This window comes from Corvus kubaryi, unplaced genomic scaffold (genome assembly GCF_017639235.1).
Source record: "Corvus kubaryi isolate FWS band 111438036 unplaced genomic scaffold, C.kubaryi_AGA036_p1.0 37334, whole genome shotgun sequence".
Classification (NCBI taxonomy): domain Eukaryota; kingdom Metazoa; phylum Chordata; class Aves; order Passeriformes; family Corvidae; genus Corvus; species Corvus kubaryi.
The window spans coordinates 10,756,640-10,767,968 of NW_024581108.1; the positions used below are offsets into that span (position 1 = coordinate 10,756,640).

Sequence of the window (11,329 nt, forward strand, 5' to 3'; positions counted from 1 at the left end):
GCGGCTCATATCTCCTCTCAGAAGCGGCAGGTTTTCATCTTGTTTAACAGGAAAGACAGTTACTCTTGACAGCCAGCCTGACAAGCTGAAACACTTGATTCTAGATGTTTGGTCTAAACAGCTAGAACAGAATAATGAGAACAGATAAATTTCCAATTGATATCTGATGCAAACTCAGGCACTCTTTGTATGCCAGTTCTCCTGTAACCCATCTTATTACCTTTTTAAGGAATCCCAGCCCCGCCCCCCCCCCCAGGTGAGAATAGAAAAAACTTGAGACTCTGGAGTCAATACAAGCCTGCTTGAAATGGAAATTGAATAGGCTTTACCAATCCTCCAGCAGAGTGCAATCTGGCTGCACAACTCCCTCAGTCTCTTAAGTCTCTTCCTATTCATATTACTCTGCATTACGGATTTACTAATAGGACAAAGCAACCAGCTACATCTTCTCTTCTTTTAACAAACGGAACGGGCTGAAAGACAAATTCCCCACTGCACATACTGGGTGACAGTGTCCCAACTGCATGCCTGAACATAACTCTACAGTTCAGAGCTGCCCATATGCATGGGATCAGGAGAGCTGAAAGCCCTGTTGTGCTTATCAGAAGCATCTCCTAGGACAACGCTAAGTTTCAGAAGCACAAACAAGTGATCAGACTTGAATTCTGCAGCAAATCCACAGTAATCCTGCTTTGTTTCCTGAACAAACACCAAGTTAGTTCAGGACCTATGTTCACGCGTTGTACTTCCATCAACCCAAGTGTGCTGTGCAAGTCTCCTGCGGCGCAAAATTTCCTTTTTTGAGTAGGCTGTCTTAAGAGACCCAACAGCTGGCCTCACTAGTACAGGCCTTTCTAGAAGCATAGGTTGTGGCCTTTTTCAGCTAGAACACAATCCTTAACACCTTGGACTTAATTTGAGGAGAGGGCTGGAGAAAGTGTTTTTACTAGTCAAAGTATTTGTATCTGAATGTGAATTTGTATTTGAAATTGCTCTATGGGCTAGACTAGTATGATATAAAAATGACAGCAGCATTATCAGAAACACACTTGGGTATGAAGCCAAGTTTAAGAACTACAAAAACAAGAGTCAAGGTTTTATCATCACCTGAATCAATTAAGAACTTTGAAGTAAAAAACATCTAGCTCCATATTTGTAAGAAACTGAATCAAAATTTGAAGCAAAGCAGACACTGCTTTTAACTCCTGTTCAGTAAAGCACTTGAGTATTGACATATCCCATCTTGCTTCAATTAAGCAATAATTTTCCCAACTTTGCAGTCAGTGTTACTGCAACGTTAGTATTTAAGCAATGTTAATGTTTAATAAAAAGTGTTTACTTGGAAAACAGTTTTCCTGTACTGCAAAGGCACTGGAAAAGTAATAATCAGTTTCACACTTGCATTGGCATGGGTTGAAAATTAAAGTTCATCTTGTAAATAATTTAAACACAGCCTAGAAACAGTTTTTAGTTAAAAATTTTCAAATTCCCTCCCGCCTTCAAATATTTTGGATTACACAACAAATGCACACCAAGATTTTGCTTTCATTCAGATGGAAAAATTAGTTCAAAGGACTAATACTTCAGCATTAAAATCACAATGTGCAATTATTAAATTTTAGCTCAGTAGATCCTCATATTTGGATGCAGATGATTTTATTTAGCTAACAGAAAGTAACTAAGTAAATACTTCACAACCTGAACTACTCACAGAATACTGATATTTTCCCCAGAAAACTAAAACAATAATGTCTGGGAAATAAGGGGTTACATTTTCTGGGGTTTGAAATAAGAGCTCTAAAAAATCAATGTCACTTTAATTAAGCCTGAATAAACTACATGACCAGTTTTGTAGCTGTTGTGCCACAAAACTGAAACTTTGCTAACTAAAATCACAATTCAGAGTATTATCTCACAAAGAAACAAAATGTTTGTAACAATGTCTAAATCACACTAACAATAAGTAGCAACCAGATTGTGTTACTACCACATTCTTACTGGCATCACTAGACCCCTTTACCAGCATTTTTAACCCGTTCAGTTTCTCACAGTCAACTAAATTCTCAGTTTCAGTATAAGAAATTGCATTCCAGTTTACAGCATCCAAATGTACTTAGAAGCTGAGATGGAAATGCAGTCACATAATTTATTTCAGTGTGTGCAAATACATTATTTTGAAACAGAACAACACCAATGAGAATTAAATTGAAAATAGTCCATAACAAATTCTCCACAATTCGCTTCTGATTGTTGAAAGACCCTAGAATCCTCTCAGGTGTACATCAGAAGAGGGTATGTCAGCATTATACCTCAAACTGCATTTGTAACAGCTTTACTGAGAGTTGCATCATCTGCCTTCCTTCCAAGGTACTACACCACTACAAAACACAGCCTTTTCATATCAGTAAGTTTAAATCAGATAGCTGGGCAAACTACTCATAAGTATTATGACACTTTAGTTCAATACTGAATTGCAATTTGATTTCAAGTAGCTAAAAATTAAATCCAGAACTCATTTGTAACACACTAACAACTCTTGGGGAAAATAATCCCCAAACCCATGCATAGGTACAATACACTGAAGCCCACTCACCAAGTCTGGTAAAACTCTAATTGGAATTATATAACCTATACCACTTAAACATTAAAGACAACATACGTAAACATTAGAATATTAATTCCACTTTACATTTCTCACCCTTCTACATGGCTACCTAGGATATCTGAACCAAATAGCTTCATAACCGCAGCACTGACTGCTAACTTATCTTTAAAAAGAGTAACTGCAAGAGCAACTGGCAGAATAACACCATTTACAAGACAACAGTTGAACAGCTGTTATAAGGATGCCTAAGGATAAATACAGCCCACAGGTTAGCGCTTAGAATACAGAGAGCAGTGTGAAACGTTTAGATAGGCAGCACTGAGACCCATATAAACCACACCTTATCCCCTTAGTCACATGAAACATCCATTCCTAATCCTAGCTGAGTAAAGCTTTATGGCTTTAGCAGTAGGTATTGTAAGCTGAAGCAGTATTACTGGTGCCACAGTCTCTTTTGCTACCTGTAGCGCATCAGGCAGAGCAGGCACAGCAGCAGCTAAAGCAAGACAAGATTTCCCTCCCTCTTCACCCCCCTTCAGAAATCCCTTAGAAAAATACTTGTTTGACAGTGACATACTGCTCTACAAGGTTCATTTTACAATGCTGAAATATTGATGGATGTTTCTTTAGCACTGTTGGTCCCTCTCTAAAAATTATTCAACATGCTTTCATTAACTTCAAACAACAGCTGTATTGGTAACTTGCAATAAACAAAAGGCAATTTTCTCCCCATGAAAATCCTGTTTCCCTGAAAGAGGGGACAAATACAAGTCAGACCAGCAACTCCCTTCTCTCAAAAGTGTAAGGGAGCAAGCAAATTCCTAAAAGTTACATGAATCCTACTGAAGTCGAAAGTCAATTGCATTACATCAATGTAAAATTCAGTAGAATGTAATAATATGTGCTAATGTAAAACTCCGATAAACATTTTGTTATCTGACTACAACAGAATGCTTTAAACACTCAAGGAAACCCTTAAAAAAACCCCCCTGTATTATATACTAACTACTGGTTCTCTGCCATAATCATTCTCCTTTCTGCTCTCATTTCATTTCATGTCCTTTGCCCTGCTCAGGGCCACATATACTGAAGAAAAGCTCCTTAGGATAACTCTCCTATTCCCCACACTGTCAGCTGAGCTACACAGAGTAAAGAAAACACATACAATATAGATAGACAATACTTAATAAATTCTACAAGTACTGTAATATTTCACTACTTAATACTCATGGGTTTTTCCTTCACTGCTCTCTTGAAAGTTTAAGTTAAACAATACAGATCAATAAGGCCTAATTCATTGCCCCCCCTGCGAGGAAGGTATGTAAGGAAAAATTCCAAGACACCTGAAATAACTGATGCCTTACCTTATCCTTTCAACAAACAAAGAAAGAAAGCTGTGAGTCAGCAGAGCTTATAGCTTAAATACTTGAAACCAGAAGTGATCACATAGCTTTTAGCTTGTTCTAGGACTACCTCACAGGTATAGTTTTAAATGACCACACTAGAGGCCAAATCAAACACAGTTTACCTTATCAGCATAATTAATAACATTCTTAATATAAAATTAAGCTTTAGGGAAGTCCACTTTAATCACTCCTACATAACTGGTCAACTGCAGCATTCACCAGGGACCCGAAGCCAGGAAAGCTGCCTGAGTTTCACCCCTGAGCAGACGGGCACAAAGTCAGCCTGACGCCACTCGCGCAACTCAGCCAGGGCGCAAAGAGAGGCTGCCACGCAAGGGGCTGCTACAAGATCAGAGTTGCTGAGACGAGAAGTGCATTGGCCAGACAGAGGAAAGGAAGACAACAACAAATAGGACGGTTCTTGTTCGATGCGCAGAACTGTCAGGCCTCAACACTGAGTTAACTCTTCTCTCCCTTGCGGGGAGGCTGGGACTTGGCTCCCGCCTGCCACTTTCTCGAGGGCAGGTGCCGCCTCCACGCCCGGGGCCGAAGGGTGACAGCTGCCGCCCGGACGGAGGAGCCCGGGGCGGGGGAAAGCGGCCCCAGGCGACCTGTAGCGCCCGGGTCACCCGAGGACACGCGCAGATATCGGTTACGCAAAGCACAGAGCGGTTTTCGCCGAGCCCCGCCCGCGGGCCCCGGGGCGGCCACAGACCCGCTCGGCGCCCCGCGCCCAGTTCCTCTCCGCCTCGGCCGGCCCGCGGGGCTACGGCAGGTGAGCGGCCCCGCTGCCGGGCGCCGCCGAGGGAAGGGGCGGCCGCCGCGCAGGCTCACCGGGCCACCGGACGAGCGGCGCCGGGCACCCCGCGAGACGGCAGCGCCCTCCCGCTCCGCTGGCGGAGGGGCAAGCCCGGGAAAAGCGGGGACGGCGAGAGCTGCCCTCGGAAAGCCCCGCTCCGTGCTGCTCCCCCTCCTTCCACCCGTCCCTCCCTCGCACGCCGGGGCCGCGGGGCACCTGTCAGCGGCAGCCGCCCCTCCCTTACCTGCCGCCGCCGCCACCCCCGGCCCGCCCGCGCAGCGGCGCTGGGTCCGCGCGCTCCGTCCGCGCGGCAGCTGGCGGCGCAGCGCGAGGCACCGGCTCCAACCGGCGCGTCTGGGGCGGGCCCCGCTGGCCGCCGGTGTCACGTTACCGCCCGCGCAGCCAATGGGGCGAGGCAGGCGGCGCCGCTGACGGGCCGGGGGCGGGGGAGCTGCGGCGGACAAAAGCGCCGCGCCCGGCTCCGGCCCAGCCCCTCTGCTCACCTGCGGAGCCGCCCCACCGGCCCTGCGGACAGCTCCCGGCACCGCAGCCGTGCCCGTCCACCTCAGAGCTCCTCGGTACGGCGCCGCGGCCGTGCCGGCTCGCAGGCAGCAACCTCCCCCCCCCCCCCCCCGGGTGCCGGCGTTTAAATAACCCGAGCCGTTGGAGGAGGTGGAGGAAGTGAGAAAGCCATTAATGCTGGCTGCTAGAAAATAAAAATAGAGAAGGTGACACTTGTGAAAGGCAACTTAAACCCCACCGCAGGTTTCGGTGGGACGGGGTGCGGGTCCCGGAGTGGCCCCAACGCCCGCTGGGTCCGAGCGGAAGGAGCGGGGCTGGGGATGCTGCGGAGCGGTACCGCGCGGGTGCATTCGGGATGAGCTCCCGCCCCGCTGCGCCCCAGACTCGGCACAGCCGCTGAGAATGTCCTGCAGCAACGGGGGTCTCCTTCCGGGGCCAGGGACACCCAAAGCCCACCACCCTTTCTGACAGAAACAGGCAAAATTCTGTGCGGCAAAACTCTTCTATGGCTCTTCAATTCCACTGAAAACCTGATACAGATATAATAAAGTTCACAAATAAAAACAGTGTTTTAAAAAAACTTAATCATTGATTCATTTGACTTTCCTACTTCACCCCCTCTTTATCCAGTGGACAGCGCAACTCCCTCCTCCAGATGTCTGAAGAGGCCGGTTCTGCTGGGTAAAGGCATGAAAGCCTGAAGGAAAATTTTGATTCCTACCTAGACTTCTGCAAAGAACTGGGACAAATGGGCTCTGTCTCCCTCCTCTTAGTCGTGCAAACAGCTCAACCTATTCAAGTAATTGTCCTGACATATTTTCATTATTAGTAACTCCATTGCAAGGATCTAGTATAAACTCTATTTACGGTATAATTGCACTCCTTACACTCGCACTGTTATGGTAATGTTTATTCTTTGTCCAGTCACCAATTTTGCAGGAAAAGGGACTATTTTCAAAATATTGCTTTTCCTCCATAAAACACAAAAATCCTTTTCTTCACAGCTGTACAAAACCACCTTCATTTTAAACAGCACAGTCACTAAATTTTGCAAAAGTTAACAATTTTCAAATTGTATTCACAATTTTCAAATGTGTATTCAGTACACATTTAGCTACTAGTATTAGTTTCAATTTAAAAGAGACATTAAAATATATCATACTTTTGAGGAAGCACAAGCATTGCACTGGAGCCAAAAGTGAAGGTAATTAAAGCAAAAGGGAACCTCACTTTTTAATCCAAACATGTAGAAATACCAATGCAAACGTGTGTTGAAAAAAAAAAACAAACACCATTTGTTCTTCTAGTTTGCAGTCATGGTGGTAGCCTAGCAGAAAATTTGCTTTAGGCTGATAGTTTCCACTTAGGGTGATGTATGTTGATAGTAATCTAACCTCAGAGAAGCAGCTATTGACAGCACAAAGATGTCAACATTGTGGCATTGTCTGCAATTTCTGCTCCAAGAGTCGTTGGTGAGGTTTGGTAAACAGCAGAGAGCAGGCCAGTCTCTTCCCAGGAGATGAATTCCCTTTTGTCTCGTGACCTGCCGCCTCCTTAGCTGGCTGTATCATCAAGACAAATTTTCTGCTCTATTAGGGTTTCCCTGAGGAATTATTTAATCTGTTTTACTTGGGACTATTTCCCCTGTCCGTGAGCAAAATAAATAAAAGTACATCTCATAATCTTGCTTTCTACTAACTCAAAAATGAAAGTCTGTCTCCAGGACCTGACACATTTTCTTTTGGTCAGCAATATGCTAGGAAGACAAATTAATGTTTGACTAAATTATAAAACCAAGAACTATTTGTGCTAAAAATCAAAGTATTGAATTAAGTCAGAACACAGAGGTTGATGTTCATACAGTTCATAATTGCTTGAGCAGAAGATTGCAACACAATTATCTAGGTTTAATTCTTTATTCTGATACTGAGTAGCTCCTGGGGAAGCACAAGGGGAGGACTCAACCCAGCAGTCACACTGCACCAATCTCTGAGCAATCGTATCTGAGCAAATGAAATATTTTGTTAAGCTCTTACTCAAAACCAGCACTGTTTTAGCAGTGCAGCTCCTGACTGTATACTTAGCAGATCAAGTTCATCTTTAAGGTTAGCTTAGTGACAGTTATTTCAGGATGAATTTCTTTCAGTCTTTTCCAAGCAACATTATCTGGAAAATGTTCTTCAAGCTCCAACACTCTAGTTGTTTGTGACAGCCATTTTTAAGATACTGAAAAACAACAGCTTGACAATACTGTGAAAGTTGAGCTTCCTTTCACACATCATGCCATCCCCTGATCTTTTTTAACTTGGTATTTAGATGTCACAAACACAACTTTGAATATGCACATAAAAATAATGATTTCAAATGTTATGCTCAGTGTGACTATTTGGTATCCAGAGCATCTGCTTCAACCCCTTCACTGGTACAGTTTTGGGAAATCTCATGAAGTAAGAAAGGGAAAGCTATATAGCAAAGTGCTGTATATTTAAAAGGGTAATACAGTCAACATTTCACTTTGAAATATTTTCTATTGAAAATTCTCTTTAATATTACAGAAATGATATTACACTTGTCTTTTAACCCTCCAACAGTGCTTGGAGTTGCAGAAGCAGCAGCATGTTGATCGGCAATCACACTGGCAGCAGTATCTGAAGCTGAGCCAGTTCTGTGATAGAGCACCCTATGACAACTTGCCTTGTGATCACCAAATGCATTTCTGACTATCTGATTCTCAAGATCCTGTCTTTTGATATGAAAGGCTACAGCTTCATAGTTAGGTGAAGCATGAACAAGCAGGTCACAACTCTTTAACTCCTAAAACTCCATACTACCATTTATTCTCCTAAAGAGAATAAAAACCATGTAAGACTCATAGTTATTAATATAATTTAATTTCATTCCCTGGCACATCCTGATTATCATCTCACTTGCTCTTTCTGGAATTTGCTAAAGCTTCTTTGTCTTCTACTGAGAATTTATAAATCACATGTTCCATACGCTCTAGATCATTGATTTCCTGGTGCAATAACGTGGCTCGCAGTGACCAATAAAGGCTCCCTGCAGGGTCGGGTATTTTAGAACAACACTTCCCTCTGCCGGATCTGTACGCAGTCACAGCTCTGCCTGCATGGAGGGACCTGCACACACCCTGCGCCTCTCGCTCCGCAAGACCCCTGCCCCTCCCAGACTGCGCGGGACAGTACGAAACTAGCAAAGCTCATACTAATTCATTAGATGAATAGGATACTCATAAAGTTTAATCCAGTATCAACTGGACAGAAATATCAATATACTTTCTTCTCAAGACAGGAGTATCTCAGAGTCATAGATAATGTGAAAGTTGGGAGTCCCAGGGTCTGACCTTCCATATGCACTCCAAAACCCTGACAGCTTTATGTCAGATGAAATTAGAACAATATTTCAAAGCACCTTTTACCCAGATCAGCAGCCATTATTTTCTCAATAGAGTGTAAATATATACGGCCCCACAGAAAGTAAAAAGAACAGGTTTTTTTTAAGAAGAATTGCCCGCACCTCTTATGACTCTAATGAAAACTAGGATGATGCTACAGTGAATTTTAATTGAGTGCTACACTTCCTACCTGGCCATCTGTTCCAAACTGCTAGCAATAACCAGAGTATGACATTTTACAGGGGGCTTGATGGTAACTACCATATTCAGACACAGCTTTTGCCTTCAAGTCATTCAGTGGTTGGAACATTGTCCTCAGCTGAGGGTGAATGTTAAGAGGAAGGGGAGAGAGAACTGCAGAGATACATGAGTAAGACTGTGCTTAATTCTTGCCCCTCAGGAGGACAGTAACTGGTCCCAGTGCAGTACTACACGTGCTCCTTACTAATTTGTAAAAACACCACTGAAAAACATAATTAAGCATTTTACTGAACAAAGATTCTGTTCACATACTCTGCTGAATGAAGGCTTTTGGTGGACTTCAAAACACAGGAAGAAAATGAATAAGCTGAAGATGGAAGAAGGGTACTAGAAAATACAGATATAATTCTAAAACAATATTCCATGTCAGTGAAATTTACTTTGAAAAGGCAGACAGAGAGACAGAGACTTTTTCTGTTCCACAGAAGAAAAGTCAAAAGATTGGATCAAGGTGGTACTCAGTGTTGAAAGGTAGAACAGGTAAGAGTGCTGAAAGCCATACTGAGGTTAATTGGAATGAGCCACCATATAAAACACGAAACAGCTAGGTGGTTCTTGATCTGTGTTCAAAACAAAGCCTGTGCTAAGCACACAGAAGTTCCAGTTAGAAAATATCATATGAGAAATATTTCACCTGAAAAAAAGTGTTTTCAAAGAGTCTGGAGAGGAAATAAAAGGCTTGAATAAAGAAACCAGAATGTCAGGATTAAGGAGGCACCCTGAGCAACAACAATAGGGAAAGGAAACAAAAAAGCAAACCCAACAGCATAAGGTGGCATTAGCAATGTTTTCCTAAGCAGGATGTTTTCCAGTCATGCCTTGTTTTTTAATGCTGAAGAATGGGATTCTCTGTGTCATGTTGATGGTATTGCATTCTTGCCTCCTGGTGATCCTTGCATCTTGTTGATTAATTGTAAAGTCTCTGTCTGAGACTTTCCAAGGAACTTCTAAGGTGGACTCCAAGTAGACGGCATAAGATGAGTATTTGTCTTCCAAGACCTTTGAACACAAAATAAATGTTTGTTGGCTCTAGTAGCCCTACAGGCATTATCAACTCACATTTGACACTTAATAGTGCATTACTAATAATTGCTGTGTGTCTGCTAGAATGCTACTAACAAATAATGATTAAAAAAAAATTAGTGCTTTGGGATTCAAATACCATTCACTCCTATTGTTCACAAATGCCTTGACTCCACTGTACAATTCTAGTATTGCAAGTACAAGTAATAAAAATAAGCAATTAAGAATATAGCACTTGAAACACTACATCACATAATTTTCTGCAGAAAACACAGGAAATACAGTTCAGTGTATTCTTATGCAGATCCTGGTTTCTCTCAACTGTCCTAGGTCTCTTTCACTTATGCTATCTTATTTTTTACATTGCACTCACCTTGCACAGGGGTGAAAGAATTATACACCAAGTAAATATTTCATTAATGCCAGCTTCTGTTTCCTCAGCACTCTTGTAAAGTCTTGATTTTCTTGAATTCAGCACTTGTCTGGGGACAACTTCATGCTTGCTAGAAATGAGAAGTCCTCCAGTAGGGAATTCCTTACTGTGTTGTTTTATGTCACCACTGCTCCTTTACTTGTTAGGCCTCACACATGCAGCCATGATTTCAACTGGGACAGCTCAAGAGGGTTACTCCCTTCAAATTTTCTCCTGTTGCTGATTATAGTCCCCAGCTAATTTTTCACCAGAAGTTGCTGCTCCCTCAGAACTGCAGCCTGGTTTGTGTGTGATGTTGCTCCCCCCTTTGGGGCTACCCAGACTAACCGGATCAGTTAAACACTTTTGGTTACAGGGTTTATCTCTGCATCATTTTGAAACACCCACTTTGGGATCAACCAGTATAAGCTCTTTCCCATTTAACTTGCTCTTACAAAAAATCATCTGCTGTGCACCTTGCAGACTCGGATCCTCAGGGAAGCTGTTAGATCGAAAGACCAAAGGCAAATTATTTGTCTTACAGCACACTTTCAATCTGGATCTTTTCCTCATTCCCTTCAGTCTTCTTTCTGAATGTGTATTTTGAGGTTGGTCAGTGATTTATCTGAACAAATTATTCCCCATATCCCTCCAGAAGTGTACACATCAGTTCTTTACTATCTGTAGCCCCTGCAGAAAAAATTTCACAGAATCACTTTCTGGTAACTTGAGGAACCCATAAGAAAAAAATTGTCTCTGCTAGATCTTAACAGAAACTTGCTTTCTTTTTTCTAAAGAACATGGAAAAAATAAGACAAGAAGGTCTGTTATACCAAAGTATCTTTACCTTAATTCAAATACAAAGAAGGTACCTCTGGAATCTGTCAGA

The 11,329-nt window shown here is 42.8% G+C and overlaps 1 long non-coding RNA gene across 1 annotated transcript; it reads right to left on the reverse strand.

Annotated features, from left to right (window-relative positions):
* Positions 1–9,550: 9,550 nt before the first annotated feature.
* LOC121665687 lies at positions 9,551–11,329 on the reverse strand. Its single transcript, XR_006016456.1, has 2 exons — positions 10,402–11,329; positions 9,551–10,004 (listed from the first exon to the last, which is right to left on the reverse strand). It is a non-coding gene; the product is annotated as an uncharacterized LOC121665687 (long non-coding RNA).